General features: G+C 37.4%; 1 protein-coding gene across 3 annotated transcripts in view; it reads right to left on the minus strand.

The window, feature by feature from the left end:
* Window positions 1-25,470, minus strand: part of Il16 (interleukin 16) — a 128,225-nt gene that overhangs the window by 74,805 nt on the left and 27,950 nt on the right. The gene's annotated exons all lie outside the window — the stretch shown is intronic.

Below are 25,470 nucleotides of genomic sequence, written 5' to 3' on the forward strand. Positions count from 1 at the left end.
AAGAGTAAATGAATGATACCAAGAATACAAACAATCCAATTGGTCTACAAGCAGTGCCAACCTATCCCCCAAATATTTCTCAACTCTGTCTCATTTTATATTCTAAACATTTATTGTGAGAAATAACTGGGAAAAATTCACCAAGTTGTTTGTGCAAAGATGTTCATCATCACACTGTAGCAGGAAACACAGTGGAATGCAGACCACTCTGATAGGGGAGCTGTAACAGGAGATCTTTTTTCTGGTCATATGACGCTAAGTACATTGATCCTTCTGCTAAAAACAAGTACCTGTGTTGGATGTGGACAAAACTCTATTAATGAAATAGCACATGAGTAAGGAAAATGGAGAGGCCCCAAAATAAATATATAAAAGGCTGTACCACATCTTTCCTGAGGGGGAACAAAAATGCAAAGCTCAAAAGCAGACTAATGCTCTGAGATGATTGATGACCTGGCTGAATTTGAATTCTGTCTCCCACAGACTCAACAGGAGCAGAAGAGAAGTCTCAGCTCCTTCCTAAGATGGGAAGTTGAAAAGTTGAATAGGATGTTTTGCACAAAGAGGAAGCCCCACAGGACTATATCCTCATTTTAAGTGTGAACTGGAAATAAAGGCATGCCACCCCTCAGGAAATGAATGAAAATTATCAGTCTGGCAATGGTCCTGAATAGAAAGGGGAACCCCCTCCCCCGAGAATTAATAATTACCAGCTGGCTCTCACAAGAGTGGGCAACCCTAATTCATACCACATGGAAATCTTAAAAAACATCTAGACAAGAATTCAGCTGAAATGGCTCCAGGCTGGTGGTGCCCCTACTACCTGGCAGAGGCATACTGAATCTCCTGTGGAAGAGCCAGCTTTGACTTGGGTCAAGAAGATTCCCACAGAGGCAGTGACAGGACGTGTGAGTTATCAGAGAAAAAGCAACCCACATTGAAACAGGCACCATGGGGGACAGAACCACAAGGAGTCACGCATACCAAAATCAGACCTGCAGAGATTGAAACTTCAGAGCAGATGCAAAATACAAAATTCAAATAATATTTGAAAGAAGCAATTGCAAAATTGTAGGAGAAGCTACAAAGTTTTCCCAGCAGACCTGGAAAAAGAACCAAGACATTTTAAAATAGAATTATTAATATCCAGAAGTAAATAGATTGAAGAAAGTATTAGATAAGACTGAAGATACAAGAATTAGAATGGAGATCTGGGGGGAAAAAAACCCAGATGGCAACACAAACAGATGAGAAATAGGAAAGAGAGGTTAAGAAACACGTTAGAGAGACAAAGCCTAACATCTAATCAGAATTCCAGAAAGGTAATAGAAATAATGAGGAAGAGACATATATCGTGTACAATTTCTGAGAATTTTCCAGTCCTAGAAATATAAATCAATCCTAAAATTCACCAAATCCTAAGTAAGATAAATATGAAGTAAAGCTTACTTAGAAAGTTCCTAGTAAAACTTCAAAACACCAAGACATACCTACAGCCAGAGAGAAATGAAAGGTGGCCTTCAAATGGGAACAAATAACTTAGTCACTTCACAACAGAAAGCCAAACAGTATGTTAAATTAATAACTAATTATTTGAAATAATTAAAAATAATGTATATGTATGTGTGATTGAGAATGAAAGAATAAAAAGTAGAAGATATGGGGGCTAGGGCTGGGGCTCAGTGGTTGCCTGGCATGTGTGAGGCATTGGGTTCGATTCTCAGCACCACATATAAATAAATAAAATAAATCATATCAACAACTAAAACAATATTTTAAAAAATAAAAAGATATGAGTGGATCTAACAGATGCTATTCAAAATGGTGGTGTGCTTTATTGACAAAGTAGATTAAACAAAAAAATGCATAAAGATTATGTGACTGTATAATAACTGCTTTAAATCATGAAGGATATACAACAATTCTAAATCTGCTACACCTTATAATGTGGCTTCATGAAGCAATGACATAACTAAAAAGAAAATGGAGCATGAGATATTTTAACTCGCTCCTACAAGAAATTGATAGATCCAATGGACAAAAGTCAGTAAGTATAAGAGCAGAATATAATGTTTTTTCAAACATAAACAAAATACTTATAAAGCTGAGCACAGTGGCGCATTCCTGTAACCCCAGTGGCTTGGGAGGCTGAGGCAGGAGGATCATGAGTTCAAAGCCAGCTTCAGCAATTTAGCGAGATGCTAAGCAACTCAGTGAGACCCTGTCTCTAATAAAATACAAAACGGGCTGGGATGTGGATCAGTGGTGGAGGGACCCTGAGTTCAATCCCCGGTACCCAAAAAAAGAAAAAAAAATACTTAAAAAATAATCATAAACAGTGTCATCAAACAATTCTGAACAATTACAAAGAACTGTAGTGACACACGCCACATTTTCTGACAAAACATAAGTTACTCCAAAGCATTGAAAAAGTTAACTGGAGAGATAGATAACAGACCATCTTGTAGGGACTAGGGATGGTGGGTGGAGGTTGGCTGTGCCTGTGCAGGGAGAGCAGGAGGAGACCTTGTGGGGATGGTGCACTTCTGTGTCTTGGTCCAGGTGGAGCATGCACCTGACAAACAGCACAGAACTATAGGTACATTGTAGTAATATCAAGTTTATGGTTTTGATATTGCCCTGTAGATATGCCCATGAGGTAAAACTAAGCAAAGTGTATATGGGCCTGTCTGTATTATCTTTGGAACTTCTTATTGATCTATAGTTATCTCAAAATAAAAAAGTGATTTTAAAGATAACTCATATACCTGAAAATGTAGAAATAAAATATGCTTCCAAATAACTCCTGGGTCAAAGAAGAGATCATGTTAGAAATTTAAAAGCATTTAGTACTGAATGATAATGAAAATCTATATACTAAATCTGTGAAATGCAGCTAAGATAAAGCAGTACTTATAGGAAAAGTTAAACTCTTAATATATTAACAAAGAAGAGAAGTGGGTTAGAGATATAGCTCAGTGGTAGAACACTTGCCTAGCATGCTCAAGATCCAGGGTTCAATCCCCAGCACCAAAAGAAGAATGAGGAGGAGGAGAAAGAGAAGAGGAGGAGTTGAAAATAACTAATGAGATAATCATCGAAGAAAATAGAGAAAATAATAAAAGAACAAAACAAAATTTATTAAATAAAAATGAACATATAATGGGGAATTGACAAAATTAAAACTTGGAGTTGGTTGCAGTGGCACACATCTGTAATCCCAGTGGCTCGGGAGACTAAAGCAAGAGGATTGCAAGTTCAAGGCCAATCTCAGCAATTTTGTAAGACCCTGTCTCAAAACAATAAAAAGTATAAAATAAAATGGTCTGGAGATGTGGCTTAATGATGAAGTGCCTCTGAGTTCAATTCCCAGTACCAAAAATGTGTGTGTGTGTGTGTGTGTGTGTGTTTATACATACATAACTTGTTCTGTAGAGAAGTTTTTAAATGCTGATGTTTAAGATTATTCAGGATAAAAAGAAAACAGAAATAATATAAGGTATAAAAAGTAAACACAATTACAGATGCAGTTAAGATTTTAAAAATGATAAGAAGACATTATAAACCACTTTATAGAATATATTTAAGCAATTAGATAAAATAAGAAAACTCTGAGGAAAATAGACGTTATCATCATCAATTTAAAAAAAAATTCTGGAAACCTTTCTATGCCTATACAAATTAAAGAAACTGAGTGGTTTTGTCTTCCCACAAGGAAAACATTAGTACCAGATAGTTGTAAACAGAAAGTTCTACAAATCATTCAAAACATAAATAATTTCCTGCCAAGCATGGTGGTGCATGCCTGTAATTCCAGCAACTGAGGAGGATGAGACAGGAGGATTGTGAGTTCAAGGCCAGTCTCAGCAACTTAATATGATTCTGTCTTGAAATAAAAAATAAAAAGCACTGAATACATGGCTTTGTGGTAGAGTACCCCAGGTTCAAACTCTAGAACAAACAAGTGAACCCTAAAAAGATAAACCATTCCAAAGTGTAAGCACACATCTCACATTTTTTAAGACCAGAAAAATTTAGAGACCTGATGAGGAGAAGACCTCAAGACCAGTGAAAGAGATGAGTAAAGAAATTCTGTTACCAGCATGAGGTTGGCCCAATCTTGAAACCAGTGTAGGAAACACAATTACAGAACAATCACACACAAAAAAATAAAAATCATCAAACAGTAGTCAACTGCATCCAGGGATCAAAAGAATGTTTTATCCTTGGAAAAATAAATAATCAAATAATCTACCACTTTAACAAACTAAAGAAAAAAAATACTTGGAAAGATTAGATAGTGTTTGGATTCACTGTATATGCCATTCTCGAAATGGTAGGACTGTAAGGTCAGAGAGGAGATCAGTGGTTGCCAATAACTCAGGGTGGAGTAAAGACTCTACTACAAAAGGGGCGTATAGAACTCTTCTGTGTCCTGGTTGTGGTGGTGACTTCATGAAACACACATCTGTGGAAACCTTCCACAGTGACTGCACCAATTTACAGTCCTGGTTGTGGTGGTGACTTCATATAAACATACATTAAGACTCATAGAACTCTACACCAAAAAAACTAAGTTTTTTTTTTCAGTATGTTAACTTAAACTTTAAAACAAACAACAACAACAACAAAAAGGACTTAAAAAGGAGAAAAAAAGCAAAAAAAATCATTATTCATAGATGATATTATCATCTATGTGGAAAACAAAACAAAATATACGAATAAAATATTATGCTCTTAAGAACGAGAAGTAGTATATAAGATCAATGTACAAAAATACATTGCCATTCCACTCTAGGAAAATGAAGCAGGCCTGATTTTTCCTAATTCTCCCACTAAGTACAATGAAAAATTCTGGAAATTTCATATAAAACAAGCGCAGGAAGATTTTGAAAGATAGAGAAAAGAACTTAGACCAAATAGAAATTTTGGCCCAAGAAATGACAAGAAGGTGAGTTCCCTGAGAATTCTTTTTGTCTCATACATCTCAGAATTGCAGCTGGCAACCTGAAATTTCCAGCAGGTACAGATGTTGGGGGGAAAAAGCCACAACACAAGTCTGATCTTTCAATTCAAAAAACTTAACACCAGGGGCTGGGGTTGGGGCTCAGTGGTAGAGCCCTTGCCTGGTATGTGTGAGGCACTGGGTTTGATCCTCAGCACCACATAAAAATAAATAAAATAAAGGTAATGTGTCCATCTACAACTAAAAAAATAAAAACTTAACACCAAAAAAACAAACAACCCAATCAACAAACGGGCAAAGGAACTGAACAGACACTTCCCAGAAGAAGAAATACAACTGATTAACAAATACATGAAAAAATGTTCAACATCTCTAGTAATTAGTAAAATGCAAAACTACACTGAGATTTCATCTCAGTACCATCAGAATGGCAATCATCAAGAATACAAGCAACAATAAATTTTAGCAAGGATGTGGGGGTGGGGGGGAATGTACATTCATACATTGCTGGTTGGACTGTAAATTGGTGCAATCACTGTGGAAAGCAATATGGAGAATCTTCAGAAAACTTGGAATGGAATCACCATTTGACCCAGTCATCCCTCTCCTAGGTTTATACCAAAGGACTTAAAATCAACATACTACAGTGACACAGACATCAATGTTTATAGCAGCTCAATTCACAATAGCTAAACTATAAAGCCAACCTAGGTGCCGTTCAACAGATGAATGAATAAAGAAAATATGATATATATACACAATGGAATATTACTTGGCCTTAAAGAAGAATGAAATTATGGCATTTGCCAGTATGGAAATGGATGGAACTGAAAAATATTATGCTAAGTTAAATAAGCCAATCCCAAAGAACCAAAGGCTGAATGTTTTCTCTGATATGCAGATACTAATTCACAATAAGGGCAGGGGTTAATAGAGGTATTTTGGACTGGACTAGACAGAGGTGAGTGGAGGGAGTGGAGAGGGCATAGGGGTAGGAAGGATAGTAGAATGAATCAGACACTTTCACCCTATGTGGCTACATGACCTGTGTAACTCTACATCATGTACAACCAGACAACTGAGAAGCTAGACTCCATTTATGTATGATGTGTCAAAATGCATTCTGCTGTCATGTGTAACTAATTAGAAAAAAAAATTTTTAAAGAAAAAGAAAAAGGAAGTCTGCTCTTTCTAGTCAAAGGACCAGGAATGGGGATGGTCCACAAGGTAGGAAACTTCAGATGAAAACTACTTTTCATCAAAGAAATTCGGCACACCCATCCCATCCCTGGTGGCCATGGCTGAGTGGGAAATCTGAAATTCCACCCTTGCCAGGCTGTAAAGGAGGGCTCTGAACTCACTGCCGGGAAGGCAACAGAGAGAGCTAAGTGAAACGCTGGAACCTTCCACCTGCCGTCTGGGAAGGGGACCTCTTCACCCACAGTCTATCACTCACTCCTCTTCCAGCAGTGATGAGAAGCCCCTCACCCTGAATGTCATGGAGGCCAAGTGGGGAACCTGGACTTCTACCTTTACCTGTAGTAACAAGGTGGTGACTCCTCTGCCTTCCCCTGCAAGAACAGTCAAAAAAAGAGAATTAAAACAGAAAGTTAAATAAGATCCAGGAGCTCATAACATAAAGTAAAAACATCCAGGATTCAATTGAAAATTATTCATAGTATCAAAAACCAGAAGGATTTCAAACTCTATAGTGACACGGCCACATCAATGTTTAGAGCAGCTCAATTTACAATAGCTAAGCTATAGAACCAACCTAGGTGCCAAAGATGAACGGATAAAGAAAGTGTGATGTATATACACAATGGAATATTACTCAACCATAAAGAAGAATGAAATTCAGGCATTTGCCTGTAAATGGATGGAACTGGAGAATATCATGCTACATGAAAAGTCAGTCCCAAAAAACCAAAGGCAAAATGTTTTCTCTGATATGTGGATGCTAACACCAGAAAATGGGGAAGAGGGAAGAAATTCATTGGATTAGACAAAGGGAATAAAGGGAAGGAAGGAAGGATAGGAATAGGAAAGACAATAGAATGAATTAGACGTAAATTTCCCATGTTCATATATGAATACACAACCAGTGTAACTCTACATCATGTATAGCCACAAGAATGGGAAGTTGTGCTCTATGTATGTATAATATGTCAAAATACATTATAGTGTCATACATAACTAAAAAAGAACAAATAGAAAAGAAAAGAAAAAAAGATTTCAAACTAGGTAGGAAAAACAATAATCAATAGAATGCCCACACTGAGGTAACAGAAATATTAGAGTTAACTGTCAAAGATTTTAAAGTAGTAATTATAAAACGTTTCAATAAATAATCATGAACATGCTTAAAACAAATGAAAAATAGGAAGTTTCAGAAAAGATATAGAAGAAATAAAACATCAAATACAAATCTTAGAACTGAAAACCAAAAAAAAAAAAAAAGCTTTAGGGTATGGGCTCAGGGGACAGAGGAAAGAATCAATAAATTAGAAGATGGAACAACAAAAATTACCCATTCTGTGCAAGAGAAAAATAAACTAGAGTAAAAATGAATAAAGCCTCAGGAATCTGTGGGACTATAATAAAAGATCTCACATTCATGTCAGCAGCGTTGAGGAAGGAGAAAGAGAATGAGATTAAAAAAAGCAATCGAAAAAATAATGGCCGAACACGTTCCCAATTTATCAAAAGACATCAAAGATTGAAGATATGGAGAGAAACTGAAACAGGATAAACCCAAAGATACCAACACAGAGACACATCATAATTAAATATTAAATGTTTAATTAGACAGATCAAATAAACAATACTACCAATATTTGACGGTCAAAGCAAAAATTGTAATCCTGTGATGTGCTTTCAAATGCGTGTAGAAGAAATATCTAAGACAATTATAAGCAAGAGAGGGTAAAGGGAGATAAATCTTTATGCTTCACCTGAACTGTTAAAATGATTGCTAATAGACTATAATAAGTTATGTATACATAATGGCATTCATACAACTAAAAATTGAGATACACTTGAAAAAATTCTAAATAAATCACAATGGAATTCTAAAAAATGTTCAGGTAACTCAATAGAATGCAGAAGAAAACAGAAAAAAAGAACAAACAGAAAGCAAATATAAAAATGACATATCTAGTTCTTAATATATAATATTACAATAAATAATAATGGTCAAAATACACCAATTAAAAGAGATTGACAGAGTATATTTTAAAACATGATCCATCTATATTCTGTCTATAAGAAATTCATGGAAAATATAATGATACGGGCAGATGGTAAAAGGATAAAAAACATACTTAATAATACATATTGATCACAAAGGAGCAGAAGTTGTAACTATATCAGCATCAGATAAATTAGACTTCAAAACAAAGAAAATTAACTGAGCTGCAGGATCATAAAGAAGCAATCCTAAACCATGCAGGTACCAAACAGCAGAGTTATAAGATAGGTGAAGGAAAAACTGAGAGAATGGAAAAGGGAAGTAAATAAATCCAGAGTTACAGCTGGAGGCTTCAGAATCCCTGCCTCGATAATTGATAGCATAAATAGAAAATCAGCATGGATATAGAGGAACAGAATCTAATCAACATTTACAGAACCACTAGTAGGCATGAATTCTTATCAAGTGCCCTCAGAACAAATTTTGAGATAGACTATATCCTGGGCCAGAAAACAAGCCTTAACAAATTTAAAATCATTTAGAGTGAGTTCTTTTACTTACCATAATGAAATTAACCTGGAAGTCAATAACAGAACATACCAGGAAAATCTTCAAATACTTGGAAATGAAACAACACACTTCTAAATAATTCAGAGGGCAAAAAAGAAGCCTTCGGGGAAATAAGTGCATTGAACTGAATAAAGATAAAAAATAAAATATATTTAAATTTATGAGACATAACTAATGCAGTAGTGAGAGGATAATTTATAACACATACATTAGAGAAATCAACAAGTTCACAGCTCCAAAACCTAGAAAAAGAAGAATGCAATAAAGCCAAAGCAGAAAGAAATAATAAAATTAGCGCAGAGATCAATAAAATTAAAAACAGAAAAAAATAATGAAACAAACCTTTGTCTAGCAAGATTGATGAAATAAAAAAGACACAATTACACTGTAGAGGATATCACTACAAACAGTGAAGATGTCAAAAGGACAATAAGGGACCATGACAAACAGCTCTACACACATATGACTATTAGATGAAATTGACCAATTTGTCCTCAAAAAGCACAAACTACCACAATTCAATTTTAATAGTCCTGTAACTATTAGGAACATTGAATTTGTAACTTTAAAACTCCCAAGAAATCTCTCAGGGCCAGAGAGATTGCATATACTGGAGAATTCTGCCAATTTAAAGAAGAATTGATATCAATTGTACACAATATTTTCCAGAAAACAGGAAAGAAGACATTCTAATTTATTTTATGAAATCTGTACTACCCTGACACCAAAACCATACAAAGGCAGTACAAAGAACAACAAAACAAACAAACAAAAAACTACTGACCAATATCCTTCATGAATAATAGATACAAAAATCCTATAAAAATATTATGGAGTAGATCTCAGCAACATATAAAAAGAATCAGATATGACAACCAAGTGGGATTCCAGGTATTCACAAATGATTAAATATTCAAAACTCAATTGATGTTATCTACCCTAATAACACAGTAAAGAAAAATCACATGATGAATCAATGAAGAAAGACATCTTACAAAATTAAACACTTAACATGATTAAAAACTCCCAGTACACTAGAGCCAGAGGAAAACATCCTCAACTTCATTTTTAAAATCTCCAAAAATCTGTAGCAACATAATTAATTAGGAAAAATGAATGCTTTCCTGCTAAGATTGGGAATGAGGCAAGAATGCCCCAATCTCAACACTCTTTATTCAACATGGTACTGGAAATTCTACCCACGGCAATAAAGACTCAAAACTGTTCTTGTTTATAGAAGTGGTTGTCTACATAGAAATTTCCAGTTCCTAGAACTAAAAAGTTTCAACAATTCACGATATACAACATAAATATGTAAAAATAAAACATCTTTCCATCTACCAGCAGTGAATATACAGACAGCCTTCTTAAAATGCATATAATTTATACTCAGCAAAGAAAAGGAGAAATGTTGGGGTTGGAGATTTAGCTCAGTGGAAAAGCACTTGTCAATATGTTCAAGGCCCTAGGGTTGATCCTTAGCACGGGGAGAGGGGGAGGGAAGAATTTAAAAAGAGAGAGAAAGAACTATTTATGCATATATGTAACAAAAATGTACAAGATTAATATGTTACAAACTGTGAAAATGCTACTGAAAGAAATCAAAAATTTCTTTGTCCAAATATAGATACATATACATGTCATGTTCATAGATTGAAAAAAATGAGCATAGTAAATATCAATTCTCCCCAAATTGATAGATAGATGTAATGTATTTCCTACTAAAATCCCTTTAAGAATCTTTGTAAACATAGATGGTTATTCTAAAATTTACATGGAAACACAAAAGGCCTACTATAGCTAAAATGACTTTTTAAAAGTAGGTGGAATCACCCTCCCCAATTTCAAGAATCATTATTCAGATAGAATAATCCACACTGTGGTATTGAAAGATGGATAGACACACAGAATAGAGAACCCAGAACTAAGCCCACATGAATATGCCCAGCAACGGTGCAAGAGCGTTTCAGGGGTGGAAAGATAGCCTTTCAATAAATGCTGCTAAAATAATTGGACATTCACAGGGGAGAAAAGGAAGCTTGGCCTAAACCTCACCTCATATAAAAAATTAACTTAAATGGGCTTACATATACAATTTAAAACTACAACACTTTTAGAAAAAATAAGAAAAGGGGTAGAGGTGAGGGTCAAAGGAAAGTGAAAGGGCAACCTGAGGGATCCTGGTGATGGAAATGTTCTCTATCTTGACTGCATCGACTTGAACCAATTAACTGAAGTATTATGCTACAGTATTGTTACTTTATATAACTTTATGAGGATTAATGTAAAAATAAAGGCACTGAGTGAGATTGATCAAACTATGTTATGCTGCATATGTGAATATGGCATGATGAATTCCACTATTATGTGTAATTATAACACACAGATTTTAAAAGATTTACTCAATAAAAAGAGCAATTCTGGAAAAGTTAAAATTAAAAGTTAAAAACAATTTTAAAATTGTATATCAGCATATAGCAGTGAGAAAATAAAATATTAAAAAGTCAACATGTAGTTAAATCAGACAATAAAGAATGTCTAGGAACATACCTAAGCAAAAGGTATATAAGTACTTTCTGGGAAAAATTGTAAATCTTACTAAAAGACATTCTGTTATGAATAATGGAGATTTTTATGTACTATGTTTGTGAAAATGGAAGACTTCATAGATATCAATTCTCCTCCAAATTTATCTATAAATTTTATGTTGTACTAAACAAAATTTCAAGTGATTTTTAGAACATCATATGCCTATCCTTAATTTTTATAAAGACTCAAATGGCCTCAAATAAAAAAAAGCATACTTAAATAAGCACAGGAGTGACAAATCTTCATACAAGAGAATAATAGTTATTTTTTTAATATAGCAATTAAGACAGTAGCATTTTGGCATAAGGACCAAAAATTGATCCATAGAATACAACAATCTGTAATCTCAATGCAGTCAAGAACATGTCTAAGAGAAATTTTAAATTGTGACAGAATCGACACTTTGGCTACATGGAAAAGGATGAAAAGTTCAATAGAGAGCACTGGACAACTGGTCTACCATGAGGAAAAAATGACCACACACAACTATTCCTCAAAATCTTCAATTCCAGGTGTATTAAAAACATAAATACAAGCGGCAAAATTATCAGGTGTCCTGAAGACAATTAAATAGATAGTATAATGGAATATGTTTATAACTTTAGAAAAGGACAACATTTAAAAAATAAGACGCAAAAAGTACAAACTATAAAGGAAATCATCAATAGTTTTACATTAAAATTAAGTACTTCTATTCATCAACTAGAATGAAATGACAAGTTAAAAGCTGGGAGAAGAAAGAAAAAGGTTAGCACTCCAAAAAGATAAGTACAAAAACATTTGAATGGGCATAACATATAGGAGGAAATTAAAACTTTCCATAAACATATGAAAATCTGTGCAACCTTATCAACAATCAAGGGAAATGCAAGTTAAAAACAAAATAAGAAACAAGGTAATAGCCCCCAGACTAGAAAATGTTTTAAATATGATGGTATCAAGAACTGAGGAGGATGTAGAGAAAGGAAGAATTTTATACCTGCTGATGGAAGGATAGATTGGCACTTCAGAAAATAGTTTGGCATTTTCTAACATAATAGAAGATACCCATACCCTATGACTCACCAATTCCCCACCTAGATTTACAGCCCTTAAAACATGCACAGGAATTTGAGTGGCAGTATAGTCTCTAATTTAAAGGAGAAAAAAGGGAGATGTTCCAAATGTCCATCAAGAGCAGAATGGATAAATAAACTGTGTGGAGAATTCCATGGAACAGTGAAAATCAATGAAGCACAATAAAATGAAATAACATGAAAGGATTTCTGGAATATACTGTTGAGTAACAGAAGCAAATCCAGCAAAGAGGAATTGTTGTGCAATTGTGTTTATGTCATATTCAAAACTTCAAGGAACTGAACTTTCCAGGTCAAAGACAAAATAGCATGGGCTTACTCCCCCTCCTCCCTGACAAAATACCCTGGAAATTATTAGACAATGATAAAAGGATTCTAAAAGTCAGAAAGAAGTGGATAGGGACCTCAGGATGTAAGGAACAATGTGGTGAGTTCCCTGGGTTGTCTTTCTGTTTAGTCTATCTCCCAGAGTAGGAACTGGAGAGTCCGCAACCCAGAACTGTCAACAGGCAAAGACAAGAAAAGCAAGCAAGCAAATAAATTAGAAACACCTGTTCCCTCTGGCCTGGCTAAAACACCAGGGAAGAGGAACGTTCAGCAAAGACCTAGTGGAGAGCCATGGCCTCAGCTCCATGGTCATGGTACCAACGTGTGGTCTAATATGTTGTATTGGCACCAACAAATCCAAGAATAATGCAGCCCCCACTTTATCACTGGGACATATGCAGTGTCCCAGCCCATCTGAAGAGACAGTATCCACTAAGTGCTTCCTTTCTTACCCTCCACCTAAAAGGGTGGCATAGAAGCCCTGCAGCTTCTGCCAACCTCCACCCAGAGCAACACATGGTCACCCATTGATACCAGGGATCCCAGAAAAGCCCTTTGCATCTCTAGGCAGAACTGCACATGTTGAGCAAGTGCTCCATAGTGCCAGAAAAAAAAATGAAATGAACCAGAATAGCATTGCAAGGGCTCCAAAAACTACAATTCCATTTCAACAAAGGACTGCAGGAGTAGCTGAAAACTGCACGCTACACCTACACACAGTGGCTGCCTGCTCAAACAGAAGATTAGAATCAGATCAAGAGTCTCCTAACATAATAATCAAAATATCCAAGAGGTAATTGAAAGTCACTTACAATACCAAGAACTAGGAATCCATAATTCAAATGAGAAAAGATAATCAACTGGTGCTAATGTTGAGAAGAGTTGGATATTGGAATTATCTGACAAGGATTTTCATTAATCATTCAACAAATTCTCTAGAAGCAAATGAAAAATTAGAAAATACCAACAAATAGAAGTTTTTAAAAATAAACAATTGGAGGTGATAGAACCAAATACAATAAGCCCAAATAAGTCAATATCCAGATACCTCATAACCAAAGAAAGAAAGAGAAAAATTCTTCAAAACTTTAACCAGAGAGAAATGATGTATTACCTACAATGAAACACCTGTTCGAATGACAGTAGATTTCACATCATGGAAGGCAGAAAAAAAAGCATATTTTTCAAGTGCAGAAAATTTGTGTCAATTATAAATTCTACATCTGCTAAAACTAACTTTAGGCAAAATAAAAATACTCTCAGATGAATGAAAATTAATGGAATGTGTTGCCAGATGATCTACCCTTAAAAAGTGGCTGAAGAAAGCCATCTAAATAGAGAGAAAATGATAAACAGCTAGAACCTTCAGAAAGGGAAACAGGACCAGTAGAAGGGGTGAAAATAGAAGTAAACATAATATATTATCTTCCCGCAGTGAGTTTCTTTAATTAATTTTTATGGTTAAAGGAAAAGTTATCTTATTATCTTATGTATTGCTTAATAGATACAAATAAATAAATTAATACTTAAGACAATGCTGTCTAAGAAATGAGGAGGGCAAAGGGACCTAAGTTTAAGCTGGGTTTCTACACATTACTCAAAATGATAGCATGTTAGTACCAATAGTTGACATGGTAAGATGTGTGTGTGCGGTAATATATGCAGCAAGCACTTCCTAGGAAAACTGTAAACATGGTATAATAAAAGCATTACAAATGATTGAAGTGAACTCTTTAAAATAAAATTTCAAGTAATCCACAGAATGGCAAGTGAAAATAAATGGAGAGATAAAAAAAAACAGAAAAAAAATAATAAAATGAAAAACACAAGCCCGAACATACCATTTATCACTTTAAATGTAATTGGTCAAAATACATCAATCCAGACATTGGCAGAGATGTGGTCATTTAAAATGATCTAACCAGGCTCTTCGTAAGAAACTCATGTGAAACTTAAGACACAAACAGGATGAAAGTAAAAGGATAAAAACATACCCTGAAAACATGAAATCAGAAATAAAGAGACCTGGGCTGGGATTGTGGCTCAGCGGTAGAGCGCTCGCCTAGCACGGGCGGGACCCGGGTTCAATCCTCAGCACCACATAAAACATAAAAGCATTGTGTTGTGTCCATCTTCACCTAAAAAATAAATATTGAAATAAAGAAACCTAAACAAATATCATCAGGGTACACAAAAAGATACAGTAAACTATACAGGAAAGCAAAGGAACGATACACTCAAAATGAAGAACAGTGGGTACCTCTGAGAGGAGTGAGAATGGATGGCATCATGTAAGGACACACAAGGACCTCAAAGTTAGTTACCACTGACTTTTCAAGGTTTGTTTCTTAAACTTCATGACTAATATAAAAGTAAATGAGACACTTATATTTTAGAGTATGTATACATTTTATAACTTTATTTTTAATGCTGTATATTTAAGAAAATAGTTTTAAAGATTTTAAAACAATATTGTGATGCATCCATGTGATAGATAGAGTCTCATGGAGACTTAAGCATTTTTTGAGACATTCTCCTATACTGGTACTGTAATCTCAGATTGATAGAGTCAATTCTTCCTGCCTACAGATGGCACCCAGAGTTTATTCTTTGGTGGGAAGACGTAAAGTTTTTTTAATATTTAATTTTTAGTTATAGGTGGACACAATATCTTTATTTTACTTTTATGTGGTACTGAGGATTGAACCCAGTGCCTCACGCATACTAGGTGAGCATTCTACCTCTGAGCTCCACACATAGTTTTTTGTTTGCTGTTTCAAGTAGGAATCATAGAAACCAGGGATGCAGGATAAGGGAGGAGGTCAGATAAAACTTTATGACATCTGTTCTATTGAAAAGGATGACTAAGATTTGGGGTGATTCAGAGAGTGAGAAAAGTATTTCAGCCAGAGGCAGCAGCAAGAGCTGCTCTGGTCTTGCTGTCTTCGAGGCTGTCTTCGAGACTCTCTAAGGGGTTATGTGCAAAGATAATGTGTGTTCGTCAGCTTTGCATCACTATGACTGATACCTGAAGAAAGATTTATTTTGGATCAATGTTTCAGTCCAGGGTTAGCTTGTTTCAAGACAGAACCATCATGGTGAAAGAAAGCTATCAGCTCATGGCAACTGGAGGAAGGGACCAGAGATAAAGTATAGTCCCCAAGGACAGGAACCAAGGACCCACTCCTTCAACTAGGCCCCACCTCTCACCACCTCCACCATCTCTCAGTAGTCCATTCAGTTATCAATGGATTAATCCTCTGATGAGATCAGAGCCCTCGTGATATAATCACTTCCCAAAAGCCTCACCTCTGAATATTGGTGCACTGTGGACCAAGGATTCAACACATGGGTCTTTAGGGGACATCCAAACCATAACTGACAGGGAGAAACCTAGCTAGGATGTAATGTATATATGAAGGGCAAGATTGAGAAATAGAGTTGGAAAGGTAGATGGTTTACTAACTCTTTCCAATTTCCTTTATTCTTCTTCTTTCCATCAAACTCCTCTTCACTAACCAAATGGTATTGTGCCAGAACCAATGAGATTCAAATACCAATCAATCAAATTAGCTTCTAGGAAAATAGCTCCAAATGTCTTCTGGCATTGGAAAAAGTGACTAGAAATAACATGGAATTCGGGAGACATAAAGAAGTGAACATTAATCATACCTGGGTGCAGCCCCTCCCTGCTTCCTGTACAGGACCACCCTTGCCTCCTTCCCCACCCTCCAGCACACTCAGGGATGTGGCCAGCTCCGTGGGAGTCCTGAATGCCCAAGCTTCCCTCCCAGTGGCTGCTCTCAGCATCCACAAGCTGCTCTTCTGTGGCAGAAAAAGGCAAGCAGCCAAAGGATTGGGTTTCCCACTTGCCAAGGAAGCCTGGGCCTCAAAGCCACAGGCTGAGCTGCTCACAAGCAGCAAAATGAAGGGACTCGTCTGTTCTGGTGGGGCCTTGACCACCCTCTGTCCACCCACAGCATAAGCCAGAGGTTCAGACGGCTGATCTGACTTCATCGCATCCTGAGTCACACTGCATGAGTGGTGACTTGGCCTAACCAATATTTTGAATTTTTAAAGAAAAGCAGCATTTTCCACACTAGGGAGGCCATTCCCATGTGGATCAAAGCATTTTATATCCTTTCAGATGGGCATCTCCCGAGGAGAGGACCTCCCACACGTCTGGTCTCATCTGTTGCTGTCCTTCTTCCAGATCAATACCCAGTGACTCCAGATCCCAGTTGATGGAAATGCACAAAGCCATGTCCAATATAAATCTATGTGTTGGCTCAAAAAGAAATAATGCAAATCCAGACCATGTATAGACTTTCTGGCCTTAAGGGTGGCCTAATTATACCCATTTATGCAACCATCCTTTCCACAAATATTTATGTTTTATTGGCAATTACTATTTGTCAGTTCCCAGTCTCATCGAGTTCTTCGTCCCACAGTATTTAAGAGCACCAGCTCTAGAGTAGGTAAACATAGAACTGCAGGCTGTTTGGTGACCTGCTAACAGTCAGCTCGAGAGAAACTGAAAAACAATATAGATGGGAGGCATCAGATTCCATCAGGAGAGCTCATGCTTCAACTCCTGGTTCTATACCATCAAGAGCAAATCACAACACTGGTGTGTGTAACTCTAGGCTGCAAGGGTGACAAGGTGGCTGTTTGCTAAGGGAAAGAGTGACTAGAGAATTGCAGGCTTCCACATGATGAACAGTGCTGAGAGTGGTTAAGAGAAAGAGGGGCATGGTCAACAGCTAAGAGCCAGGAAAGGGATCTTCTTGTGCTACCACCTTCCAGGGCATACCTCTGATGAGTCCAAGAATCTAATTGGACGTGTCCATATAAGTCCTTATGAAGGTATAGGACACATATTTTAAGCATCCTTTTACCTTGATTTATAACTTTTAAATATTCAGACATTTTGCATGTAGAGCTCATTGTACTCTCAGCCCATGTCCTGCTCAGGTTGGAAGCAAGTTTGCTTTAGGCAAAAGGAAACAATCTCAGTAAGAAAGACAGAAATGCAAGAAGAAATGAAGAATGATGGAAAGGTTAAACATATGAATTAATATAGATGAATACTGACTATATTGAATAATAAGGGTATATTTTGGAGTTTTAAACATAGGTTGAATTAAAATTAATGACAGAAAAGTGGAAAAAAGATGGGCTATTGTAGAGTTGTGTGTTCTAACTTCTTAGCATTGTTTGAGAACTGACACAAAATACTAATTTACATGAGACTAATCTGTTCAGTGTATTTTTATATTTTAATAAAAATCATCATAGAAAATTAGAATGAATGAGGAAATCAAAAGGGAAATGGAATAAAATTATTAATTCAAAAGGTGGCAAAAAGAGAGAGAAAATAGAATATAAAACACTTGGGACAACTAGAAAACAGGTAATAGAGTAGCCATAGATCAAAACATATCTGAAATTGCATAAAATATAAATAGTGTCAAAACCCACAAAATAAGACAAAGATTACAAGATGGAAGAACAACAACTTCAATATGTGCTTCTTACATAAAAGGAATCTTAAATACATAAATACAGATTGAAAGCAAAAAGACGAAAAAGGATATACCAGGCAAATATTAGCCAAAAATTAGTAGGCGAAACTATGCCAATATCAGATAATTTTTCAGCAAAAAAATATTCCCTAGGCAAAAGAGAGACCTTTCAAAATTGTAGGAGTATTAATCCACCAGGAAAATATTTAAAAAGTTATAAAAGTCTATACATATAAAAATAAAGTTTCAAAATAAATAAAGCAAAAATTAACAGAACTGAAAGAATTAAATAAAATCTACAATCATAATGGGAAATTTTAATTTACTTCTTTCAGTAAGTAATAGAGATGGGATTGAGAAAGATAAAAAAAATCTGGAAAAAATGGCTATCAAACTTGACCTAAAGACAAATATGGACTACTGCATCCAACAACACCTATACACATATATATATTGCCTCACAAATTCTCAATGATTAGGATCATTTATAGTATATTCTCTTCTTTTTTATATAAATTACTCATACAGAATAATTAATCTCAGAATTAATCAAGACACATAGAATAATATATGCTAGAAAATTTTCAACTTCCTGAAATTTAAACAATGCATTTCTAAATAAACCATGAATCATACAAGAAATCACAATAGATAAAAATTTATCTATACCTGTCTATATAAAATATGACACATCAAAATTTGTGGATTAAACTACAAAACATAGGATATTTATACCCCAACAAGTGCATTCATTAGAATGTAGGAAAATCTATTATCCAAACTTCCCCTCTCAAAAAGTTAGATTAAAAACAGAAAATTAGACTTAGAGAATACAGAAGAAAGAAGATAATGAAAAGAGTAAAGATTGATTAGGTAGAGGACACAGGACAGGGAAAATTCAATAAACACACACAAAAAAATATTTGAGAAGACAAAATTTCTCTATCTAATGACAGATTAAGAAAGAAATAGAAGCAAGACATCAAGTACCAACATTGGGAATGAAAATTGGGCCTCAAGACAGTTCCAATCCATATCTAAAAGGTAATACACACACACACACACACACACATACACAGCACATACAAATGTGTATGAGTTAAGCTGGGAAAATCCAATAAGATCAGAGAACTGTATCATCATCATTATGCTGGCTTAAATATTATATCAGAGTTTTGTGAAATATTACCTATTACCTAAGGAGGACATTGGGAAAGGGTATAGAGGATTGTAACTTTAGGTAAGTATGCAATAATCTCAACAAAATTTTAATAAATTATAATAAGAATTTATAAACTTTATGCTAATAAATATGAAAATTCAGATAACTTCCAGGAACAAAAATGCATCCTATCAAAACTGATAACAAAAGACTTTGAAAATCTGAATAACCTTGTATTCATTAAAAACATTTAACCAATTTTCTTTTTTTCTTTCTTTCTTTCTTTCTTTTTTTTTTTTAGGTACCAGGGATTGAACTCAGGGACACTTGACCCCTGAACCCATCCCCAGCCCTATTTTGTATTTTATATAGAGACAGGGTCTCTCTGAGTTGCTTAGTACCTCACTTTTGCTGAGGCTGGCTTTGAACTTGTGATCCTTCTGCCTCAGCCTCCTGAGCCGCTGGGATTACAGGAGTGCACCACTACTCCTGGCTTAATGAAAATTTAAAACGCTTCTACAAAATAATCTCTAGGTCCAGATGGCTCATAGGAGAATTATTCCAATCATTTTTAAAAGTAAAACACCAATATTAGCTAAGATATCCCAGAGAATAGAAAGACGAATATACCCATATTATGAGAAATCACACAGGGCATTACCAGAAAAGAAAATTTTAGGTTGATCTTTCTCACAAACACAAAAGGCAGCAATCAAAATATTAGCATATCAAATCTAGAGTTATATTGGATGATCATATGATGATTAAGCTGAGTTTTTTCCAGGAATGCAAAAATGTTTTAACATTCAAAACAGTCATCTGACATAATTTACAAATTAACAAGAATAAAGTAGAAAAATCCATATGATCATCTCAATAAATGCAGAAAATAATTTCATAAAATTTAACAACAATTCATAGTGAGCAGAGGGGAAGAAAACCTGCCTGCCAACTGTGAAAAGAGGGAAATTTCTTTAATACAATAACAAAATAAAATAATAAATTTTTAAAATCATACCCAGTGACATAGTAAAAAATGAAATTTTGCTCATTTTTTTATTGGTTGTTCAGAGACCCTCATTGTTATACAAAATTACATATAAGAGGTTGTGAGGGGAAAGGGAAAAAAAAAAAACAAGGGAGAGAAATTTTGCTCTTGAGATCAATGAGAAAACAGAGTCCTGCTCTCACCACTTCTACTCAACACTGTGCTATAGGCTATAGACAACGAAACAAGAGGTGGAAAAGCATAAAATTTGGCAAGGGAGAAATAGAACTATGATTATTCAAAAATGTCAGATAAGGAATTTAAAAAAACTTTTTTTTAATTGTTGATAGACCTTATTTTATTCATTTATTTATGTGCGGTGCTGAGAATCAAACCCAGTTCCTTACACAGGTGAGGCAAGTGCTCTACCACTGAGCCACAGCCCCAGCCCAGATAAGGATTTGGCTTGCTGAAAATAAACCAAAAGTATCTATAGCAAATTTTTGGAGAAAAAAACAAATCACGTACATGGATTTAAATTTATCCATTGAGTCGGTGCCATTCCAATGCAGTTCCCAACAGAATAACCAAGTTCAGTTTGAAGAACAAAGACTCACATGGCCAGATATCCAAAAAAAAAAAAAAACCTTACTATAAAGCTCCAATAATTAAAACTATGTGCTCTTAGTGCAAGGATAGAACAAAGAAAAGATGAATGGATAAGAATGGAGAAACTGGAGACTAACCCACGTACCCGGGGTCCTTGATTCATAAAAGAGACAAGCCTGGTGGCAGACAGCTTTCCCAACACTGGGCCTGGGCCAGCGGGCTACCCACACAGGATAAAAGCCCCTACCCGTCAACATGTGCACAATTTGATTTCATGTGAATTAAAGATCCAAATGTGGAAGATCAAACAGCAATTCTTCAAGAAGCACAAGAAAATATCTTTCTGAAAACTCCTTTCAAAAGGATCCTTTGTAATCTGGGGCAGGCTTGATTTGTGTGCAGGGCATAGGTGAGCCCCCCTCTCACTCTGCAGCCCCATTGTCTCCCCTCCCCTGACCTTGACCCTCTCTATCTGCACCTCGACCTGCCTGGGAATCCCACTGCCCTAGCTCTCTATTGCTCTCTAGGGAAGCACACCCTCTGTCCTTCCTCCACGCACACTGAGCTTCCTGGAGATGTGAACAGGAAATTTTCAGCTGGACCTCAATTATTGGCTTGTTTCTGAGATAGCCTAGCTTTCACAGAAAGTTAACTGGACTCTCGTTTCCCTTTGAGGAAATTCCATAATGAGGGGCGTACTGTCCAGTGCCTTAGCAAAATTAATGGTAAATGCTATGGTCTGAATGTGTCCCCCCAAAGTTGATGAACTAGAACCTTAATTCCCAATGCAGTGGTGTTAGGAGGTGGGACCTAGCCAGAGGTTTTGGGGCCACTGGGATGAGGCCACCATGAGTGGATTAATGTTATTGTTGGAAGCGTGTTGGTTATTTGCCACAAGAGGGGGTCATTCTAAGGTGAGTTTGCTCTTTTGCAGACGCTTGTTCCTTCACTTTATGCCTTGTTACGATGCAGCAGGAAAGCCTTGCCTAACGTAGATGCCACGGCCTTGGAATTCCCAGGTTCCAGAACAGCGAACAAAACTTCTTTCTTTATGAATCACCCAGTCTGTAGCATTTTGTTCTAGTACCAGAAAGCAAACTAGTTGGAGGCCTAGCAATCTCATTTTAGGATGCAATCTCCCTACCACTCAGCCTCTGCATAAGATCTTTCATTAAGAAAACTGAAGGAGCGAAGCTCTAGGTTGAAGGAGGAGACGGAGACAGGATTGATCACGCTTACACACAAGTTCCCTGAGAGTGCAGCATCAAATTGTTTATTTATCCCTAGAGGGCAGCTCAAAACAGGTGCTTTACAATGTTTGAAGAGACTCCGGGGGGGAAAAAGGAATAAAAGATAAAGGGGAAGAAAGAAAGGAAAGAGAACAGGGAGGCAGAGTGTGGGGAGCTTCAGTTCCACCTGGCTGAGTTTCTCTCTTAGGCCTCGACATTCTGCTTAAAGGGCATTTGAAAATACTCTTTCCACTTGGAAAAAAAAAAAAAGACAGTGGGTTTGGTGTAGCTAGTGAGTCTGCTATTCCCTCCTTTCAAAGGACTAGGCTTAGTCTATTGAATTTGAGTTTGTTAGTTAATTAGAAAACCTGGTATTTAACATTCTGTCATGTGAATCCATGGGGGAAGGGGGGGGCGTCTAGAAGCTCCCCAGAGACAAGCCCATCAGTATCTTTTTTTTTTTTTAATATTTATTTTTTAGTTTTCGGCGGGCACAGCATCTTTGTATGCGGTGCTGAGGATCGAACCCCGGCTGCACGCATGCCAGGCGAGCGCTACCGCTTGAGCCACATCCCCAGCCCCCATCAGTATCTTAATATATAACACAGGCTCGAATGCTTGCTCTGAATTCCTCACGTCTGTGCCAGCCTTGGCATGCCCCCCGGGCGGTAATCTGCTCGGCCCTGGCTGTGCCAAACACAACCCATCCAAAAAGGACTTTTCCCCCAAGTTGGCTGTTTATACAACTTCCTCTTCTTTAATTTTCATCTTAGGCGTTTCTAGAGGAGAAGCTGATGTCACGGGGTCTCATTCCAGATGTTGTTTTGAAGTCACTGTAACCATGGCACTGCTGGAAGCTGGGGAGGGCATCTGGGCCAACTGAGTCACCCTGAGCGCTGGGCTGCTCTGGTGAGGGGACGCAGGGAGGGAGGCCGCTGGGGCAGGGACGCTAGAAGGGAGCGAGTGGCAGTGAGTTACTTTGTGACACCCTCAGAAAGGATATGGGGACCAGCTGTCACCTCTCCCCTTTCTGACCTGCCACCTGTGATTATGACACCTGCTCAGATGACTGGACTCTCACTTGCTTAGAATTTATTAGTGGATCCTTAAGATTGTCTGCGCTCCTTTAAAATGAGCAGGAGGTCTCAGGCTCCAAGATAGACCACACTCTTCCCTCCCGACCCTGTTCCTCCTTACCTCAACCTCCACTCTACCCTGCAGGGCCCCTCCACCACCCCAGTCAACTCTTTCTGGCCTCTGAGCCCAGCTCATGTTCCTCTGCACAGATTTTCTCCTGTAAATAAATTCATTAGACCCATATGAGTTATAGACTATCAGCAACTTCAATGTGATTAAGGCACACAGGTAAAGTGAATTGTAATTGAGGTACAGAGAGGTCAAGTGAATTGTCCAGGATCACACAGACAGTAAATGGCAAGTTAGATTCCAACCCAGGCAACCAGAGTCATGAGCCCACATCCCTGATCCCAGTGCCATACTGCTTCCAAGAAATAATACTACTATAAGACTGCTGTGACCTTCCTAAGGTTTTGGAGAATAAAGACAATGACCCCAGAGCAGTGAATTGCTTTGTAAATTAAAGTATGCAGCAGTAGGTGAGAATTACAAAGAGCCGAAAAAGGTGAGGTCCCCAGTCACCTCCCCTTGGCCTCTCCTACCGCTTGTCGCTGACTTTCCCCAGGTGTGCAACCTCCTGCTGCTGAGCAGGTGCAAGAACTGAGCCCCAGACACACTTGCCTGGGCTGGATGGTCCAGACACAGCACTCAGCCTTCCTCTCTACCTCTTTGCTTCTGCAATTTCCTCTCCCACCCACCCTTGCTTAGTAAAATCGATGTCTTTCAAGGAACAACTCTTCATTTCTTTGTCATTTTTCTAGCCCCCACTGTTTTTCCCCCCATTTTAGGACAGGGCACCTCTTTTCTCCCACCCCGAGTTGCTCAGACCTCAGTTCGCAGCCAAGGTTGATCCCTCTCATTCTTTCACGCTCTGTGTTCTTCCAACAACAAATCCTGTTGCCTCTGCATAGAAAATGATCTCGGTGCCTTTGCCACTGGCAAGCTAGGTCATCCCTGGCCTGGGTCTTTGCTGTCTGCACCCCAACAGGTCCTCCTGCACACCGCTCTCAGCTCAGCAGTCAGACATGTCACTCCCCTGGTGTCCATCCTTCTTAGGATAAAAGTCCAAACCCTTGCCATCTGCTCAGGCCCCTGTTCCACCTCAGCTCCATTTCCTGCCTTCTCCCCTTTCTCCCTATTTTCCGTGTTCTGCTCCTTGGTGCTTCTTGAGTACAGGCCTTCTTCCTGCCGGCACTGGCTGTCCCCTCTTGGTGCCCCTCCTCCCACAGTTACTGGACTCTCTCCTCCACTTCAGAAACTTAACCGAAAGTCATGTGGTTAGAAAAGGCTTTGCCATCATCTTTTTCAAAAGTTCAGCAATACCTCTCATTCTCTAACCCCTTATCTTCCTTAATACGTCTTCATAACCTTCATTGCTTAATACTATACATCTATATTTAAGTAACTAACAACTGTGTCCCCTGCATCAGGGTAGGGACCGAGTCTGTCTCACTCACTCCCTACAACAGTGCCTGGCCCAGACAGGTGCTCCTTAAATATTTCCTGAAAGAAAGACAGACAGATGCTGCCTCAGAACTGTGGTCCCTTCTCTTCTTCCTTTGAGACTTTAACAGGCCCCCTGTGTCTCCTGCAGTGTGAATTTTATTCAAAGCAAGTTCTTGGAGGTCAGAGTCTGAATCCCCACAGTGCCGGGGGGCACTTAGTAGGTGCTCAGTAAATGCCTATGCAATTAATCAGAAGCAAGCGAATAATCTATTCTAGGTGTCTCCAGGGATCTTGAAATGATTTTTTGAGTTGGGTTTACCTGAGCTCTCCTCTGGATTCTTTCATATCATCATTAATAAATATGGCATTTGGTTGGTGGACTGTATATTTTTCTCATCATTTATGACAAACTGGAAGTATTCTCCTTCTCCCCTATCAGGTGAGTTCAGGACATATCAACAGAAGTCATGAGTGATGGCACGGCCTGGACCGGGGGCTCTTTGTGTCTGGAGATCATCAGGGCTGTTCCTGCTGCATACTATGGAACGTTAGTAACCTGAGGTCATTTGTCATATAAGTATTAAGCAGTCACTTCCCTCGTGAGGGAGGTTAACTGAGCTGTATGAAAGTGCTAGACCCTTCCCAGGCACTGGAAT

The sequence above is a fragment of the Marmota monax genome, unplaced genomic scaffold, assembly GCF_021218885.2.
Source record: "Marmota monax isolate L192 unplaced genomic scaffold, Marmota_monax_Labrador192_F-V1.1 WCK01_AAM20220418_F8-fsc00005, whole genome shotgun sequence".
NCBI classification, from domain to species: domain Eukaryota; kingdom Metazoa; phylum Chordata; class Mammalia; order Rodentia; family Sciuridae; genus Marmota; species Marmota monax.